Source organism: Microtus oregoni, unplaced genomic scaffold (genome assembly GCF_018167655.1).
Source record: "Microtus oregoni isolate MIOR12 unplaced genomic scaffold, Mior012 000026F_ref0000081, whole genome shotgun sequence".
Classification (NCBI taxonomy): Eukaryota; Metazoa; Chordata; class Mammalia; order Rodentia; family Cricetidae; genus Microtus; species Microtus oregoni.
In genome coordinates, this window is record NW_024543085.1 from 28,247,488 (window position 1) to 28,268,727 (window position 21,240).

The 21,240-nt window shown below is 41.3% G+C and overlaps 1 protein-coding gene across 2 annotated transcripts in view; it reads right to left on the reverse strand.

Annotated features, from left to right (window-relative positions):
* The window catches only part of Chchd3 (coiled-coil-helix-coiled-coil-helix domain containing 3), a 265,737-nt gene that overhangs the window by 55,419 nt on the left and 189,078 nt on the right, over nt 1-21,240 (reverse strand). The gene's annotated exons all lie outside the window — the stretch shown is intronic.

Here is a 21,240-nt window from a genome sequence, read left to right on the forward strand (position 1 = left end):
ACCCCTTTGCATTTAACAATCTGGGTTGCCCAATGACAGTCACATCCAGGTTTCTGAGATGCAGATAAAATCAATAGGTATGTGATTAGACAACAGACTGGGGTGGCTGGAGCCATGGACAGGTCACCATTTGAGATGATGAATGGCTCTCTATCAACCTCCAGTCCCCTACGATGCTAACATTTACTATAATCTTATTTGGGCTACGATTTATCTTTCTTGCACCTGATCAATAAAAATGAACAGAACAGTTGTAAGGATCGATTGTAATTTTTTATCATTTTCAAGCACAAAAGTGCATTTCTGACGTGAAGACAGCATCCTAAGTGCACGGCCTCTGCAGCTTAAAAAGTGCAATCTGAGTGATCAACCACACTCTATATGTGGAGAGGTGTTAATTCATCAGTAGGTCTAAAGCGATCAAAAAGCCATTTGTCTTCTCGGACACTGTAGCTTTAGGTTGCCTTTACCTCACCATATGCTTCACTTATAAGATTTCCCTGTGTTTCTCTGCACTACTTAGCTTAAGCTTTTCCTGGGAGATTTTTAACAAAGGAGCAATAAAAGCAGCTCCCAATGACTAACTCCAGAAACCTCCAGAACACTGTTCAATGTCAAGTGGGCATTATGCCACAATACTCCAACACAGTAACATGTTGGCTAATATGTTCCTTTATAGTAAAAGCTAAAACTTTTAGCAGCTGGATAGGACTAGGCTCAAAGTCCTGGTTTGGGGTCTAGCCTGTGACCTTGAGCCAGTTGTTCAAGCTTCCCCAGTTCCTCTCTAGTATCTGTAACCTGTAAAATGTGGTAATTAGCACTGCTTAGTTATCTAACAAGCTGTTGAGCAGACAAGCAAGATAGATGAGAGCTGTGAAACAGTTTGTATAGTAAAAACAATTCTGAATAAAATAATGGTGGGGACCTAATGTGTGTAATTCCACTCTGGGCAAATGATCAAAAACAGTAAAGGCCTCTACCGAGTTGATTACCATGTACAAAGTGAGAATTTTGCTACTCTACAAATCACTGAACTACCCTCCCCTCTGTGATGCCAAAGGCAGGGAAAGCGACTCCAGTTACAATCGCTACAGTGGTAAATGCGGAGCAGCTGTGCCTATGGCGCCTCCAAACTCACTAGAGAATTCTCAAGCGAAAGCTAAGGTTTTAGTTTGGCTCTATACTTCCACCTCAGTGACCAGTTCCCCATACTGCATAAATCTTTCTAATGATAAACAGTCCCAAGAAGGCAACACTACATAAATACTTAAGCATATCTGAGATATGTAGACAGTATTTAATTAATAGAAAAACTTATTCAGTTAATACTTATTATTAACTGAATTATCCCAATATTAACTTATTATCCCAATGAAATGTTCACCCAGGGAAATTAGACCCTCAAGAAAATTTCAATCCAACATCAAAGAGAAACAATCCTAATGGAAGGCAACAGTCCAAATGTGTGGATACTATTCCTGGAGTTCAGAAGATCTAACTTCGACCTCAGAAAGACATCTAAACATACACAGCATTCATTCAAAGCCCCAAATCCTCAGTATGTTTGCAATGGGAGAAAGGATGAGAGTTAGGTGTTCCGGTGGAAATCTATATAGCAGAGAAAAAGAGCTAAGCATGCACACACACACATGGAAGGATGTAATTCATGTGGTTTGGAAAAATGCAAAATTATCTTCAATTAGTAGTTTTGTGCTGGTGGTAAGAAGGGAAGAGAGAGTAGGAGGTGTGAGGCCACGGCCCTGTGGTTCTTTAAGACGAGATGTGAATACGCTGTAAGCTTGCTTATATTCCACAATGCACAAAACCTGCATTGCTTTCTTCTGCCCACAAAGGGGCTAATTAACAATAAAAGTGTGTTCGAGGAAGGGTACAGGCTGAGTGGAATTTTAATATATTCTTACAAATTAAGCCACTACATACACTAAACAAATGTGTCTTTTCCATTTTTTTAACTGCAAAACTAGAGTCAGATAAAGGACAGAAAGGTCCACACATTTCACTCAGCTTCACGGAAGAGCAGAAGTGAAACTTTACAATCCCACACCCCGTGTCTAGTGGCTGTAGTGGCAGGTATTGACTAAACCTTAGACTTTGTGTGTGTGTTTGTGTACCTAGAGCAGCCCAGAGACTGATGGCGAGGGTTTTCTCTAACTCCGCCATTCTTTTTCAGACAGGGTCTTTCACTGATGCCAGAATTCATCAATTCGGCAAGACTGGCTGCAGTGAGCTTCAGCCTGTCTCTGCTGCCTCAGTACTGGTATTATAGAGCACTGGGCTCGGCCTTTTATTAGGTACTGGGGGTTCAAACTATGCTTGCATGAAAACACTCTACCAACTAAGCTGTCTTCCCAATCCCTAAACTCTATGTACCAACATTTCCAGAGGGGTGTTCATTTTTCTGGTCTAGGAGCTAACCCTCGACCATCCATATAGCAGTTCATTGTCACAGTTGAGTTTCCTCTAGCCTATGATAGGTCCTTTGATGTTTGCTTGTCTACTCTAGGCTTGGCACTTCTGAAGGACACTGGTCAGATAGTTTGTATACCTTATAGTAGGGCTTGTTCTTCGTGACGGGACGGAGTCCATGTTATGGGGCAAGAGTCCCACATAATCAACCTGCCCTTCTCTTTATGCATTCATTGCCAGGTCTACTCTGCAACCATGACAGGTGTATTCTGCTGATGCATGTAGTTTTACATAACATTACTGCATATCTATACCACAGAATGGTATGACAAGTTTCAAGTATTTCTTCTTTTTAAATTCAATAGTAGAAAACATGTAACAGATTAGAAAAAAGACTTTCAGAGAATAATCTTCAAAGAGTTAGCAGCTGCTCTCAGGAAAGAATAGATTTTTTAAAGGGTGACTGTGGAACAGAGAATGGGACAGAGAAGAGGGAAAGGAGGGCCCCTAAGAACTAGAGTGGGACAGACCTATATCAGGAAATCGAATGCCCCCTACTTCTTAGGTTACTAGCACCCAGGATGCTCAGACTGCATTGCATTGTGGGGAATCTCCTTCCTGCTCCCAGATGTTATTTGCCAAGCTGAAAAGAGCTACCCGTTGCTTACGGCATGTGTAGACTAGCGCTTGTAGGTAAAGGAAAATAGAAATGGGGTGGATGGTTCAGATGTTCTCCCAGGGGCAACATCAACTCTAGTTAGAGGACTTAAGCAAGGAACTCCAACTCTTCTCCCACTAGCCTAGGAGCCCCTAGGACAAAAGGCCTGTGCTTCACTGTCACTTGTGGAGTGTGGAGCACGGGGAATTGTAACTCCTGAATCTCAGGGTTGGGCTGTCTTCAATTACATTTCTATTCCCATGACAAAACACCATGACCAAAGAAACCTATAAAAGTAATTTGGTGCTCATGGTCCCAGATGGTAGTAGAGTCCATGACCATCACAGTGGGAAGCATGAGCATATAGGCAGGCATGGTGCTAGAATAGTGAAGAGATTACATCTAACTTACAAATGGGAAGGAGGAAGGGAATGAACTTACAGGAAATGCCATGCACTTTCAAAACCAGCCCTCAGTGACACACTTCTTCCTTCCCAAACATTCAAATATATGAGCCTACAGAGGCCATTTGCATTCAAACCACCATAGAGAAGTTAATTTTTTATGTTTATAACTTATATATTACTTTACCCTGAACATTTCCTAAAATTGTAAACTACTGGGTTGCTAGAACAAGAAACAGTGAAAAATTGTCAGTACTCTTGAAAAATGATGGCAAACACCACTTGTCATCTTTAAATACGACAGTCATCTTTACAAAGGTGTGCCGAACAGCTTTTTATACTGATACTGTCTGCAGATGACTGGCTGAACCCCAGACTGCTACAAGAGTTGTGGCCTCTCACACTGCCTAGCCGCACCAACTGTTCATACCCCAAGTCAACAGGAAACAGAACCACAGTAGAACATCTGCTCTTGGTGTCTGTGTCTTAAGACAGTTGATACCATCTTACTAATTACAGGTTGTCTGTATTTTAATGTCATGGTTGTCCTTTAATGTAAAAGTCCTTCTGCAGCAGAGCAAACCTACACAAACTATTTCTACCCAATCATTTTACAATGTCAAAATCTGTTTCAAATAAATAATATCTATATTTCTTATGTCTAAAAGAGGTATGTATATAATCTCTTGATATTTGTTGATAAACCAAGTGTTGATTTTGTAGGGGGAATCCCAATAAGTTGGTAAAACTGTAAGATCCAGAAAAGAGTAGCATGGACACTGGCAAGAATCACATGCAAAAGTTTGAAGCATTCTTTATTTATTATGATCAAAGCATGCTTTATGCAAGCATAAAAACATCACAATGAAACTCATCACTTCTTACAATATATGTTAATAAAAACAAAAGCAAAGATTACAGTTTTTACAGACAGAACCAATAAGAGATGTTCATGACCTTGCAAGGTGGTCTTTCAATAGAAAACTACTGCTTTAAGAAAAAGGAGCCCACAGCTGTGTGCTGAGGGACAATGGACTGTACCCTGTCACATGTATTTTAAATAAACGCTGATTGGCCAGTATCCAGAAAGGAAGTATAGCGAGCAACCAGGCAGGAAGTAGAGGTGGGGCAACGAGAATTCTGGGAAGAGGGAAGTTTCAGTCTGCAGTCATCACCCAGACACAGAGGATGCAAGATGTGACTGCCTCCCCGAAAATGGTACCAAGCCATGTGGCTAACACAGGCAAGAATTATAGGCTAATCTAAATTATAAAAATTAATAAGAAGCCTGAGCTAATAGGCCATTCAGTTTATAATTAATGTAGACTTCTGAACGACTGCAGGACCAGGTGGGACAGAAAATTCAGTCAATAGCTGTAAGCATAGCCTAAAATTAAAACACACCTCTACATAAATTCACTCTCGCCCTATCAGCCTCAAGAAAAACTCCTGACATGACTTGTCTGCTTGTGGCATGGACTGGTGGCAGGTAAATATTCTGTAAATCGAGTACTAAAGATCTGATTTATTTATTTCTTCCTTCGAGATAAATCTTGTCTTGATGTAAGCATAAAATGTTTCCCTCCAAGAATTTTTGCGAGAAAGTAGACTCCATAAATCAGTGTAGAAGAACAATATCATTGAGATGTTTCAGCACCAGGAAAACCCAGGTATACCCTGCCTTCTCTTATTAAGCAAAATGTGTTCCTCTGGGAGAACTACCTCTAGAACAACAATGTAAGTCTTTACATTTGGTCTATGCTTCTGTCACATGTCCCAGAGGATAAGACATCGTTAGAAACACTAGGCATTTTTACTTCCTGTATTAAAACATTTTCCCAACCAAGGAACCGGGGACCAATTACAGGAAACACAAGCAGCTGAGTGGGGAAAGACTCCATTGTACATAATTTTTAAAATGTACTTCATTTCTGATGGAGGAAGGTCATTGGTTAAATAAAAAGAAACTGCTTGGCCCTCATTGGTTAGAAGATAGGTGGGAGGAGTAAACAGAAGAGAACGCTGGGAGGAAGAGGAAGTGAGCTCAGACTCCACAGCTCTCCTCTCGGGCGCAGACGCCTCAGAGAGACACCATGCTCCCCTCTCCTGGGCGGATGCGATAGCTCTGCTCTCTGGGACACACGCGATGAAGCTCCGACCCAGGATGGACATAGGCTAGAACCTCCTTGGTAAGCCACCTCATGGGCTACACAGATGATCAGAAATGGGCTAGTCCAGGTGCGAGAGTTAGCCGAGAAGAGGCTAGATAGAAATAGGCCAAGCAGTGATTAAAAGAATACAGTGTCCGTGTAATTATTTCGGGGCATAAGCTAGCCAGACGGCCGGGGTGCTGGGGACGCAGCCCTGCCACTCTTATTACTACAATTTCAATCATGAAATTTTCCCACAGAATAATTCTTACCAGTGCACCATGGTGGTTAGGAAGGACCTTAAGGTCAGATACCAAACCACAGTTCCTTGAAGCACAGAATTACTCAACCTCAACAGGTGCATCACAGATCTATAAAACAGGGACGGTAATGACAAATACCCAGTAAGATACTTTGAAGAAAAAAATACAACAGTTCATGGGAAAATACTCTGTAAGGTACCTAAGACAAAGTCAGCCCCCAACCAGAATACTGTAAAACACAAAAGCTTTTTCTAGTAAAGTAGGCACCACTGAGTCAAGGGGCTTACACTCCTCTGCCAGATCATAAGGTGAATGGGAAGACGATGAGGCCTGGGCAGTGCTGGGAATGTGGATAGTTATATTACTAAATAGCCCAGGCAAAAAGAACGTTTATTGTGGTCACCCATAACTGTAATGACAGCCCGCATAAGGCTGTAGACAGGAGGCCCTTGAGTTCAAAGCCTGCACTGGCTACAAGGTAAGGCCTTGCCTCAAAACATACACCCCACCCATAACTTTTCAGCGTATCACCAACAATATGAAACTAACTCAATAATCAGCCCAAATGCTTTAATGTGAGAACTCCTTCTGATGTTAACTTTTACTGTGTATTATAAATCTTGAAGAAATGCTGTTTATCATGATTCCACAGTAGGCTCATAGACCCTTTTATTTTGAAGGATCTTCATAAGCAAAATCTCATGGAATGGTCTATGAGAAATGCTAGGTTAAGAAAAATTCACCAATACTTAATAAATGCAGCTCGTCTTCTCTTAAAGCAGTACTTTCTCATGAGCTTAGTACTAATATCTAAATATGAAGAAAACAGAAGTTGGCTATGCTGAAAATGATTCCAAAGTTGATGCCTCTGACAGCTACTTTTTACCAAGTATAATAAAAAGCAAGGCATTACACTGAATTTTGAATATTTCTATTTTATGTGTGTATGTTTTACCTGTCTGATAGCCACAGAGGCTAGAAGCAGGAGTTATAACAGTTGTGAGTAGCCTGGATGCTGTTCTTAACCACTGAGATAGCTCTCCAATCTTTAATTGAATTTTTAAATATAAAATAGTTATTTTGTTTTTTCAAGACAGAGTTTCTCTGTGTAGTCCTGAAACTCACATGGTAGGCCAGGCTGGACTTAAATTCAAGAGATCTGCCTGCCTCCGCCTCCTGAATGATGGGATTAAAGGTGTGCACCACCGCCACCTGACTAGTTTTATTTTGGTTTTTCTTTAATTTCCATTTTAAAAGTATCTATTTTTAACTGTGTTTGTATAAGCATGTGCGTACAAGTACTGGTGCCAGCAGAGATCAGAGTGTTGAGTAACCCACAACTGGAATTATAGGCATTTGTGAGGTTCCTGACATGGGTGTTAGGAACCCAACTCAAGCCATCTGCAAGAATATTAAAGGTTCTTAACTGTTGAGTCATGTGTCCCGCATCTACAAACTTTTTTTAAAAGTGTGCATTTGTGTGTGATATACATACATACATATACACATACATATGTATATGTATACATATACATATATATATATATATATATATGGTGTGGGTGTGTGTGTGTGTGCGCGTGCGTGCGTGTGTACATCCCCAGGGCATCACATTCCTTGAAACTGCAATGTTTGTGATACCCAACATGGGGGCTGGGATCTGATCTGAACTCTGGTTCTCATTACTGAGGAACAAGCGTTTTTATCTGAGTCATTTATTTAGCTGAGATCAATCTTGTTAAGGCAGCTTGCTGCTTTAACTTAACCTGTTTCTTCAGACCTCTCTAGTTAGTTGTCAAATGGCCGCCATTCTTTCCTCTTTTCTGATCCCATGCCCCTTGGATGCCAGTAGGAATACTTGGAATCTATGTTCCCACAGCTTCTATCTGGGTTGAGCTAGTGACTCAAGTGCCCATGCAAGCATGCTCGTTCAAACCAGAGCCTTGAAGCCCTGCCATAATGGAATGAACACTATCCAGTAGAGGAGATCCTATCTACATCAATCTCCAGTTCATTCAGTAGGATAGAGTCCCGGTGAGACAGGAGCTGCCAGCTGACACCAAGTGAAGGAGGGCTAGAGATTCAAAGATGAATAAATGGTGGCTGTTTCAGGCCAGAGTTTGGCGTCGTTGCTTATACAGAAAAGTTACCAATTCATGCCCTTTCTCTGTGTTCTCATGAAGAAAACACCACACTGAACCAGCAGCATGGTTCCATGTACCCTAAGGGGTACCCTGTCAGGGTCTGTGTATGAAGCATTCTCCATAAGCCCATGCACTTTTTGAATGTTTATTCCTCAGTCAGCTGGACTATATAGGGAAGCTGGAGAACCATTTGGAGGAGACCTAGCTGATAGAAGTAGGTCACTAAGGGTCAGGTCTGAAAGTCACAGCTGGGTCACAGTGCTTCCTGGTCTGTCATGGTGTGGACAGCTTTGACATCATGGTCTCACCACTACAGATTGAAAGGATTCACTTCGTTTTTCTTACTATGATAGAATAAAAGACCATATAACTGTGCGCCAAGATAAACCTTTCTTACTGCATGTTATCTGTTAGGTACTTCCACAGGGATACAAAAGGAACAAATACATACATTGTTCTATTCCTTATTATAGTAAGAGCACTTGAAGAAAGCACATGACACATAATACTGAAACAATGTCACACTGACACCATCAAATCTGAACTGTACTTCAATCTTATTCAACACACAATAAGCCAGAGACAGGTCTAAAGTAAACAAAATGGTGTGGTGACGCAAAGGACTGCACCCAACATGTCCCTCCCCGACAAGTGGCTACCAGGTCTCAAAAGAGGTTAAGACTGTGTTACACTCCAGTCATAGCAGAGACAAGAGCCCAAGACACAAACAGCAGTTCAGGCACGGTGTTTGATTCCCCATGAAATACAAAGCCTGGGCACTGCAAACCAAAGGCTGATGTACTTGTCTAATATATATATATATATATATATATATATATATATATATATATATGTATATATATATTATACAATCAGGTGACTAGGTCTTTTCCTCTACTTCTAGCTTTGCTAGCTTCCTTTGGTATTTAGGTTTTTTTCAGAGCGAGAAGATGGCTACTGCACTTGGTTATTCTGCCCATGTTGTCAGGAGAAAGAAGGGAGGCTGAAGTAAAGGTAGAGGCCTTTTTCAGAAATTTCCACCTACACAGCTTTGGCCAGAGCTGTAAACCATTCACAAGCATGGCTGAAAGGCTGAGGAATTGAGGACTTTTTGTTCTCTGCTTCTAGACTAAAGAGAAGAGGAACCTGTAATGGGTCTCATTGAGTCAATTTATCAAACCTGCCAGAGAGCTTGGGTGACTGTAAAGTAGCAAGATGATTTTAGATGCAACCATTTTAATCTCTCTTAAAATACAGGTGTGGCGGCGGCTGGGACATGGGGCATGTTTACCCACCTACTATCTAGGAAGGGAACCAACTGTGGCAGTGAAGCCCTCAAGTTTCTCTGGGCTGGCTGCCACACAAGTGTCAGAGTGTGTGATACACTCCACTTTGTAATTCTAGGAGTTTCACTTTAAAAGTGCATGGAAACACGCACACAGACACATACTGCTGTGCGACTTGAAACCATGTTTTCAACTCTTAAATGAGGTCAGAAGAAGCACAGGCACATGCAGGGTCCCTGCAGTGCTTTGTCAAGTCTCCTGTAAGTTTCCAGTCTCCTGTAAGCACTGTGAGCCTACCTATGGCACACAAGAAATGAACACACCCAAAAGGTCAAAGCAAAACTGGTTCATTAGCTCTTGGTGTTTCACAGGGATAGAGGAGAACGTTATACAGCAAATCATGGCCAAGGTACAAATGATTCTAGTGGCCTGAGACTACCTTCCAAAGAACAGCTCTGCTCCTTACTGTCTATTCAGAGCAAGGGATGGAAGGGAGCAGTTTGGGCTGTGTAGACTGGCTCCCCTCTTTTCATAATCATCAACTACCCTTAATGACAAGTCTCTCCTGGTCTATAACACCTTAGATATAAGCATCACTTGAATGGCCAGCCAATTCTAACGAAGGTCTGGGTGCCCAAACAGTAGGAACAAGTTAAACACATACCTGCTGTTGAAAAGCTGGGTTCATAGTCTTATTTATAGCTTTACTACAACTCCCTCAGGATCCACACTGTAAGACCTCACTAGTTAGATGTTGGTAGGTATGAATCCACTAAGGTAAAATCAGCACTTAGGAGCCCAACTTAAAACTGTGTTAACCACAGTCCAGTGTTCCAGGCAGGAAACCCCAGCCACTAACTCTGCATTAGTTAGTCTTTTCAACACCAGGACAGTATGTGATGGAGTAACTTAGGAGAAAATGAGTAAGATTTAGTTCAGAGTCTCAGGGCGGGGGTGGGGGATGGGGTGTTGGCACAGGGCACATAGCAACGGAGTCTCCATCTGCAGTGGCTACAGCTTGCAGTAGGCTTGTTTCATCGTAGGGTTGTCAGAAAGAAGAAATCGAAGGCAGGAATGTTACAATCTTCTTAATCTGACTTTACACCACCATATCTGCCATATATGTTTCATGTCTGCAACCTACCAGAAGAGTGCAACCAGCTGGGGACCAAGTATGCAAACATCTGAGCTGGTAAGGGACCGTTCACAATCAAACCACAGTACACTTCATGGTAGCGGGCATCCATGGCAGATTCTATGATTGATCTTTTCATAGAATTACACGGAACCATGGGACTGACTTTGCAGAACAACTACATCTTTACCAAAGGAATTTTGAGTTATACAGCTTTTAAAAAATCATGACTAGTCTAGTTTAGAGGTTTTACCCTCTTCCTCCAAGACACCAATAAGATAGCATAATGCCGGGCTCAGCCTTATACTCTGCAGGATGGCAGAAGGACGGTGGAAGAAATTTGAAATTCTTCCCAAGAAAATGGGCCCAAAATAGAGAACCTGGCATCTTAAAGAACCTCTTTATGGGCCTTTGAAATTCTCAGCTTTGATTCCAGTCTCCTGATAATTTCCTTCTATCCCCTCCCTCCCTTTGCACTATGGGAAATAGATACCTCAACAATGTGCCCAACTGCCAACATGGGTTCAAATGCATGATGTATCAGATCCAGTATTCTGTTTCTAAAAGGTACCCTTGAATGGGCAAGGCTGTGTAAACAGTCTCACTTTCATATTAAAATGAGGTGATCCTATCAGGAGCACTAGACTGTCCAGTCATTGGCAGGGAGCCTGGTTTTCCTTGTGAGGGACAGAGGATCTCACCATCATTCCTCCAATGCTTGATCCTAAGGGGATACAAAAAGCCTGAAGTGCCACTAAATTATCACTGTAACTGTATACCAACCTGAAAAGAGAGGCAAACTCAACTGCCTTTTGTCTTGTATATGCATGAAGTTCAGAGGATAGGTATTTATTCTGAGTGCCTTAAGTTTCTGTTAATGAGCACCTTTGACTTTCCGAAGTATAGCTTACATTTTTCCAGCCCTACTCAGTTCAAATCCACTCTACTGCTAATCAGTAATGACTAACTTATTACTTTCTATGGTTCAAAATCTTAAATACTATGATAAAAAAAAAAATGAAAATATCCCCGTGGGGAAAAACCTCCTAGTGTCTTGCCCCAGTATCTCTCCTTCCTCCTTCGAAAGTAAATAGGATCACCCAAATTACAATTCCCAGCACCAGCACAACTGCCATGTAGACTTGCAACTAAGCTGCTTTTAAAGAGAGCTGGCCTCAGCTAGCTGAAAACCTGCTCAGATCTTTCTGTTCTCCTAAAGCCCTTCTCTCAGTTTGCAATGTAGACTTCAGGGTTAGTGCCTCAAGAGCCATCTTGGCTTACAAGAGACCTTGAGAGGAAAGTGTTAGCACATAGGGATGGACCCACAGGTGCAGAGCTTTCTGGACAGAGACTACCACGTCAGCCTGTGAATGCCTCAAATCTACAATTAAACAAATGAAAAATACACTTTTCTGATTGAAACAATTCTATTTTTATGAAATATGAAGTCAAACTAATCAAGGCCAGGCTCTCTTTAAGTCCCACGATGTTTGCTTTTCATGCAGCCTGTGGATAGCTTCAGTAAAGCGTGTGATGACACCCTTGGAACACCTTTCTCCTGCAGCCATGCTGCTTTTCTACTCATCAGTCTGTGTCCTTCTGCCTCCTTCCCTTGTCAACAAAGAACAGGGGGAATTAGAAAAAGAAAATTATAGCTATTTTAACTTCAGCACTCAATCTTATCAGCTTTAAAAAGCCACATCTCATAAAAGTCTCACTGTCTTTGAGGTACCTTGGCAAAATTAATAAACTGCTTTTGTAATTACTCTCCGAGTCCATCTTTACTATTACAGAAGAAACTTAACTATCTAGGCTATTTCCAGTTCTTTAACTTTATTCCAAAAGCTTTAGAAACTTGGCTAATTACAATCTTGTGGGGTTTGTTGTTGCTGCTGTTTTCCCCTTGACTTAGTTTTCCTAATTAAAAACAGTAATCCTAGATTCAATGACAGCCTTGGCACCACAGAAAGATAACTTTAGCTATATTACCCCGTGCCTCAGTTTCTTCATCTAGGCAAACATGCCAAAAAGATTCAACTGTCACCATGTTGGCTAGTCTTATGTCAACTTGACATAAACTAGAGGCAGGGACCTCAACTGAGAAAACGCCTGTGTAAGATCCAGCCGTAAAAAGTCGTTTCTTAATGAGGGAGGGCTGAGCCCATGGTGGGTGTCTCTATCCCAGGGCAATGACTATGGGGAACAAGTCAATAGACAGCACCCTTCCTCTGCATCAGCTCCTGCATCCAGTTCCTCCCGTTTCAGTTCCTGTCCTGACTTCCTTTGATAATGAACAGTGATGAGGAAGTGTAAGCCAAATAAGCCCTTTTCTCCCCAACTTGCTTTCTGGTCAAAACTCTAAGACAGTCACCTGTGCTTTCTTTTAACTTAGTTCAAAAAGCGTTAAAAGTCTGTGCCAGACACGATGCCCAGAATTTAGAGTACTATGGTGATGATGACGTGGCCCCACTTTCACAGTTTATGGTAAATTGTGTGTGAGACATAAATTTAAAAATCCAATAAATAAACGTGTAATTAGTGAAGCACTGTTGGGCTATAGGATCATAAAGGGAGGTCTCTACTGCTAGGAAGCAGTTTGTCAAATGAGTCTCCAAAGTCCTTTATTTCTCTAGTATGTAACTACCCTTCATACTCAGTTCCTGGTTTAGCTATAATTTTATTTCCTTTAATTTCCAGTGTTACAATTCAAGGAGTACCTCTGATTTCTCTCCTCTTGTAAAAGTTTGTTCTGACCTCTTTAGTAGTAAGAGAGATCTGCCTGTCTTATGAAATGAGGTCTAAGAGGAAAGAAACCAGAAGCCATAGTGCAGTTTGAAGAGTAGCGTGTGAAGTACACATGCACATGCGTGCAACACATACATCGGCATATTAGTAGACAGAGATTCTGAAACCAACAGTGGTAACCCTTGAAGGATAAAGTTTTCCTTCTAAGTTAGTAGCCATCTATAACAGGTCTTAGCATGAATCCATGTAATATTTATAAGAAAAATCATACTGTATTCATAGTCAGAAAGCACTACTCTGGAGTTCTTATTATGTCATAAAGTTGTCCAGATAGTAAAGCGTGGGCCAGAAAAAGATGGCTCTGGGTAAAGACACCTGCCACCAACCCTGATGACCTGAGTTCAATCCCCAGGACCCACATTAGGAGAGAACCAGCTCCTGAAACTCATCCTGTGATCTCTGCTGGGTTATGTGCACCCTGACACGATGCACACAAATAAAACATAAAATTTAAAAACTAAAAAAAATTATTAAATATACTGAGAAAGTAGTCCCATTTTCTTTTTATTCTGAATAGACGACAATACTTTTCTGAACATATTCTATTCTGTAATGATGCCAGGAAAAGGATTTTGTATTTTCTGTTTGCTGCTCTCCTGTGACAATCAGAATCACTCGTTTCCACTCAGCTCTCAGACTTGGGAATCACACACCTGAGACCTTTCTGCTCTTGCTGTGGTTAGCGTCTCACTGTTTCTCTACAAGGGTGAGACAAAGCAATTTCACGGTTATCAGAAGGGTTATCAAGAGAATTTACCAGTATGTATTGCAAGACCTGGACAGTAACTCTTGAATTACTGTGTGTTGCCAGCATGGGCACCTCTCATTCTCTCGAGGGCTCTGAGATGCAGCTGTCACTCTTAAGGTCGCAGGTCTTCCTTGGGAAGTGCTCAATGAGGTGACACTGTGTGCACATTTAACAACACACACTAGATGGCTTCATAAAGAAACTGTCATACTGGTACTCAGCACATCTCAGCCTCAGCACCAGGGTACCCTAGCTGTTTTCCTCTCACCTCCTGTGGAGAGGCACTATGTAAATCTAACAAATGGACTCTCCTGAGTTTCCTCAGCACAAGTGCTGGTGAAAGTCTTTACAGATAAAGCCAACCTGAAACTGGGATGGTAAAGTCTTAAATGAGAATTCTTAGAGGAAGGTATGTTCAACTTGCAGCTTCTGAAAGTAAGTGCAAATGTGGCCTAAAACAAAAGCATGAACGTACTGAAGACTTTATTAGCACTATTGCAGATCAACTAATATCTGTCACAACAAGGGAGGTACAGAGAAGGCTGATGGCATCCCAAAAGGCCAGATGGCTGAAAACTACTAGCTGATTATAGTCAAACATAACTGGCTTTCAATTTTATAGTCCAGCTAGTCTTCAAGAGTGTCATTTATGCAAATGCCCTGGGAAATCGCAAGGCTTGTCACCCATTCCAGGACTCCTTGGGTTTGTAATATCCAGTTGAACAGATAAAAATATGATGGCACTGACCACAGAAAAGCATGAGACAACAGAACCCAAACTCTAACGATCTTAATTGAAAGAATGGGAGACCTCTGAGCTCATTTGCCTGGAACCTAGGCTGAGAAGCGGTGAATGACGAGTAGTTTTCTCGAAGACAGCAAACAGGTGGCAGGCAGCCAAAGGAAGCAAGGCAGGCGAAGGGGATGGATCTTTGCTAGGGATGAAGAAGTGCTGAAGGGAGTAGAGTGGTCCAGGCAAGCTTGGCTCTTCCACTTTTGCCCAGAATATGACTTCCCACTGCATGACTCTATCTGATAGTTAGCAACATGAGGCAGAGCTGTTCTAGAGAAGCGTGCATCAATAGTTCATTGTGAACTGAGGTGCTTCATCTACGTAAGCGGTTCTCAACCTTCCTAAAGTTGTGACCCTTTAATACAGTTCCTCATGCTGTGGTGACCCCCTGGACCATAAAACTATTTCATTGTTACTTCATGATATAACTGGCTACTATTGTGAATAGTAATATAAATACCTGAAATATGACTCCCAAAGGGGCCTTGACCCACAGGTTGAGAATTGCTCATCTACATGACTGGCTCATTCTGATCCACAAATTCTACTTAAGGAGAATTTATCTGAAAACAGAGTAAACTTTCTATCCTTTCATAAACATGACACCGCTCACGGCTCTGTTCCTTGGCACTGGCTGGGCAGTACCTTGAAAGTGAATGAAATCTAATTTGTTTAAAATTAATTCCCTTCCAACCCACAGCAAATAGCAAGTCTCGAAAAGTGCAGCAGCACAGCCCAAACTCGGCACTTCCTTCCTAGGGATACACTTCACCTAAGGATGACGGGAGAATGCCAACTGGCCTCAGTGGAGTTAAGCTGTAGGCTTAATGATGAAGATGCAGCAAAGCATGCTAGAGTTTGAAAGACAATTTCATCACATGCTAGACAGTTATTTGTGGCTCCTCTGAAGGTGACACAGATAAGATTACTTGATGAGTAAAAGAGATTTACTCATTAGGAACCATACTGCTCACCCTTCAATGTACACATTTAACATTTATAGTCAACAAAGTCTTGGACCTTCACTTATAGGACAGAATTATCATCCTTTGTAAACCTACTTCTGTTGCTGGTTTTGTGTGCTTAAAAAGGTCGAACTCAGATAAAAACTATAAAATCCAGCCATGGCAAAGTTAAAAAAGAATTTTTATTGTTTTCTAAACATAAATTTTACTTAACTGAAAGGCCATTTAAAGAAAAGGCTCAGTGGTTAAGAGCACTGACTGTTCTTCCAGAGGTCCCTAGTTCAATTCCCAGTATTCACAGTGTCTCCAACTGTAACTCCAGTCTCAGGAATCTGACGGCCTCTTCTGGCCTCTGAGGGTACTACATAAATGTGGTGCACTGATTTCCATGCAGGCAAAACACTTTATATACATTAAAACAAACAAACAAACAAACAAGCCTTCCTGATAAGCTGGAATGTGGTTCCGTATTAGGTTGTATGCCTATCTAGCAAAACAGGAGTACACACATGCATTCACCCCTAAACACACACGTATTTTTTTCCAGCTGACTCATATTCAAATTCTCTCCTTTTTAACACAGATGTATTGCCAGTGACCATATGTGCAAATGGGCTCCTTGGTTATTTGCTAGGAAAAGTATAAAGCAGTACAATTTGTGGAACTGCCTTTCAATAATGAATACTGATGCAGAAGTGAGATCTCTACAGATATTTGGAACAGACACTGATACACACAAAATTAAGGTAAACATTAGTTCATCACAGAGCTAATATTGAAAAAGTGCAATGACAGAGGTCAGCTAACATAAGATCATTTTCATCCAATGGATACTAAGAGTTATTCAGGGTATTTTGTTTTCCCTGAAGCGGGACAAGGACACAGGAACTGCTGAAATTCTTCCCAGTACTAGTCCTCAGTGAGCAGATCTGTAAGGAAGCACAGCTACAGATATGCATACATACAGCAGTTATATGATATTCTTGTCACAAAGAGAAACCTGCTGTTTCCACAAACTCATCCAGCCAGAAGGCCAATGCAGATCAAAATCAGAATAAGTTTTAAAAGCTCAGGTTAAACTGATTTTAAAGTTATGAATAACATTAAAGTTATGAACGACTTTAGATATTCTTGGTGTCTCAGAAATTCCTCTGCCACCCGTTAAATAGGTAAATGGTCATTCTTTATCTGTACAAACATTTACACTCAACTTCTGCCGCATAAATTTAGTACTGGAAGACCATCCCCTCCCCTACACACAATGTGTTTTCTCCCTGTGACCCAAGCTGTCCTGGAACTGGCTTAGTAGGTCAGGCTGGCCTTGAACTCACAGAAGTATGCTTGTCTCTGCCTCCCAGTGATGGGATTAAAAAGGCAAGTGCCACAACTGCCTGGCTGATTTTTTTAAAATAGTCACACAATGCCAATTCTTACAGCCTCCTGGAATGTAACACTCAAATAAAAAAATCTCAGGACATGGGACACTGACAATTTCTCCTTTACAAATGAAACACAAAATTAAATCTACCAGGAACCTGGAGAAGAAGCTCTGGGCTCCCCAACATCCGCCTTTGACTATTCCTTCATAGGACTTCACAATAAAATCCTAACAATGAAGAAGCATAGCTAGGAATGCTTTGTTCATTTTCCCTGCCAGGATTATCACACTTAAGCTTAGCTGAGGTTACACAGTTGGCTTGATGTCTCATAGATATGAACAAAATCAGTTCAGGTCCTAATACTCCGGGTCCAAGGTTAGAAAGCCATAACTTGTGATTTGTAGTTTCTTCAATTCAGAGCAACAGAAGATGCCTTACTAAGTACTTGTAAATTCATCCTTTTCACTATGGAGATCTTATATTTATTTTTAACAGTCACAAAAATTTGGTACAGCATCCAAGCAAATGACCCAAGGAAGATGGTCTATCAAGTTTTAATTTCCTTTCATGAATGTGAGCATAAATCTAGATGTTAATAATAACAACCATTACATGCTTTCTCCTGGTGCTTATCAACGTGTATGAAATTACACAGGTGAATAGAAAAGTCAGTCTTAATTTAAGGGTTAAAAATCACAGATGTGAAATGGAGAAAGATTTCAAAAGTGGCAAAGAGATCACCTATCCATTTCAAAGATGTGTTTATCTTTTTGTATTTCAAAGGAAAGGCCTTTTGAAAGACATGGCATAGAAATATGCATGTGAATAGAGGCACACTGAGAAGTCTTAGCTTTCAGATACAATGACTTTCCCTCAGAAAGCGCCACAGTGCATGTCACGTGCTGCCAAGCACACTAAGAGCCTGTGGCATTGCCTCTGTCCAGCTTCCATCTGATGGCTCGTTAGCATTTTCCTAAATGATGACCCCAAACTCGACTATTACCTAACAGTGTCACTCTTCAACAGTAGACACATTCCTTCATGTGGTACTGAATACACCAGAATGTCTCATATCTCTTTTTAAAAAAAAGTGCGAGAGACAATGGGCAGGATAGGGCAGAGAAGAGAATTATGAAGGATACAGGGTGGAAAGGATGGAGAAGGAAAGACAATTACAGAGGACACAATAAGCAAGTCTGATAGTTTAGAAATATTCATGAAAATCTGTCCTTGAAAATGGCGCGGATTTGGGAGCCAATCTTTTCCATATGACTTCTGAGAAATGTTCTTAGAAAGAGCCCACAAAAGGGTGATAACAAAATGCATCTTGTCAAATGATCTTTCATTCTGGCATGGAGTTATTCTCTCACATCTTCCATGTGGGCTGCAACTCTCCTTCCAAGGCCTATCTCATTTACTACATCTTAATTACACCATGCATTCTGCTGACTGTGGATCCAAGACCTTTCAAACAAGGTTTTAAGCAAGAATGCATCCATCCTCAAAGGACAAAGCATGGTGCATTGTCAGTGCCCACAAAAGCAGACACCAGGGACTTAGGGAGGAGCTGAGGTTTACAAAGAATAGCTCACAGGCCACACAGGGAAGGGGTTCTTGTAGAAACCTGTGGTCCGAACACATCTCGCAGGAAAGAGACTTGAGCTGTACTTTTGAAATAGGGTCTTTATTAAAAAGATAAATATAGAATATAAATGGAATCTGGGGTAAGCAATGTGAATTAGGCCCTAAAATGATTTCTTTTCCTAGCACACATTTGCAGAAATCACGGAGCAAAGAAAGTGTGCAATAACAAGGCTGTGCTTGAATCTCGGTTTATTGCTCAGTGTGACCCAAATGTACCCAGACCAAATCCATCAGCAGGGAGATGTAAAATGGTCCTGTGCTAGGCTGATTTTCAACAGGCATTCTCTTTGCCTGGTGAAAGCCCCTTCCAACTACAGGCCAAGTTATTAAGAAATTGTTTGTCATCTTATATTGGATCGATCATTTGTTTTCCCGAATTCTTTTTCTCATCATTTACTCATTACACGCCTCCTCCTGATAGAAGGAGACATTTATTAGCTTCTGCATTTATTGCATTGGCAAACAGAAACATTCTGCTGCATTTCCTAGGGGTTCACTCATTTATCTATTGGATAAGAGACTGAAGTTTTCTACAGGGCAGAAAAATTAAAATATCAGTCAGGTTGACAGCGGGAAAATGAGGGTCTCTGTGACAAGACGCTTGTTTAAGCATCTGGTTCAGTGAGGAGGTGCTGTCTTATTTCACCAAGCTACCTCTTCATATGTAACTAAAACTGTGGCTATTAGCTGGCCAACAAGCACTCACTCATGCAGTTTACATATGATACTATAAAGCTCTCAGAAGCAATGCTAATTGCTGCTTTAAGTGAAAAATACAGCATGATGCTTTTAGAGATCCATGTTGAGAGGCGATATGGAAGGGAGAATGGGAGGGGCGGAGGGAGGGAGGGACACAGAGAGGGAGGGACGGAGAGACACATACACACAGAGAACTGTCTCAGCAAATCCACGCAAACTGAATCCAAACTGACAGAATTTGAAATCATAAGAAACCTTATGTCACCAAATCCTACAGAAATTTCTGCAGCATCCCCGCTAAGACGTCATTCACATTTGCTGACAGTCATGAGACCAGCATACTTCACAGTGCAGCCTGTTGATGGGGGTTCACTTCCTAAACATGAAGAAATGGGTGTGACCGAGGCAAGTTAGCTAACCCCTCCGAGTCTCTGGGCCCTTGTTTCAAGCATTCACTATACTGAAAGAATCAGGGAAGAAGGATAGGAAGGAAATGCAGGAGCCCAATACAGTCTAGGTAGCCTGCAGTTACCAAAATATGTCACTGCCTTTTGATGCTGTGCAAGACAGGTACAAAAGAGCACAATTCTCCAGGGCAACATACAAACATTCAGACTGGCATCCGAGCTCAGTTACAACAGAGCTTTCTTCAGCTCTTGGTCATTTTTCTCTCCACTTCTTTTCCCTCCTTTTCCATGGCTTCGCTTTCCTTGAATCAACTTTAATTGCTCACTTTTCATTCTTGACAAAAAAAGAAAAATAACCCAGATACAATACTTCATTGGAGTACTCCATTCAGCTGGCATACTCCAGCTCTGACCTGGTCATCCTAATTCTTTACTATTGCCCTAACTTTCTGGGGGGTTAGTCTTCACGTCAACAAAGCATGAGTAGCCTACTATTATGACAGGTATTGATATAACAATGAAAAATCAATTTCTAATCTTTTACCTCGAAGATGACTATACAGAAGAAAAGTCCAGCTTTAACCCCATGCTGGGCAATGGAGCAATCTGGTGCAAACGTACAAGCCCAACACTCAAGAGGTTCAAAAGTTCAAGGGTGACCTGGCCCACATAAAAAGACTCACTTCAAAGAACAAACAACTAACAGCAAAGTCCATTTTTGCTGATATAGTAGTGCTTAAGATTGGTCATGTCCCAGCACATCACCGTGGGAATAAGAACATAAGTGTTGATGATAAAGTAGCTCTCTTCCATAGCAGCTTTCCACCAAAGGCTCACACAAACTTTCTTTTATTCACTTTCCCCTTAACAACGTTAAGCACCTGAGAGCACCTGTAGTGTGTGTGTTGGAGGGCATCTGGTGTGGGACAAATTCTCTATATTCTGTCAATTATATTTTAAATAAATGCTGATTGGCCAGTAGCCAGGCAGGAAGAACAGGAGGGACAACCAAACAGGAAGCAGCGGCAGGTCAATGAGAACAGGAGTATTCTAGAAAGAAGGAAGCTCTCTCTGCAGTTGTGAGCCTACCACAGAGGAAGCAAGATGTGACTGCCTCGCTGGGCCATGTGGATAGCACAGACAAGAATAATGGGCTAATATATATGTTATAAGAGTTAATACAAAGCTTTAGCTGATGGGCCAAACAGTTTAAAGTTAATGTAGACCTCTGTGTGATTTCTTTGGGACTTAATGACTGTGGGAACTGGGCAGGACAGAAATCCCGACAAGTATCAAGCTGTTTTGTTATTGATAACCAGACAGCTCCTGAAGC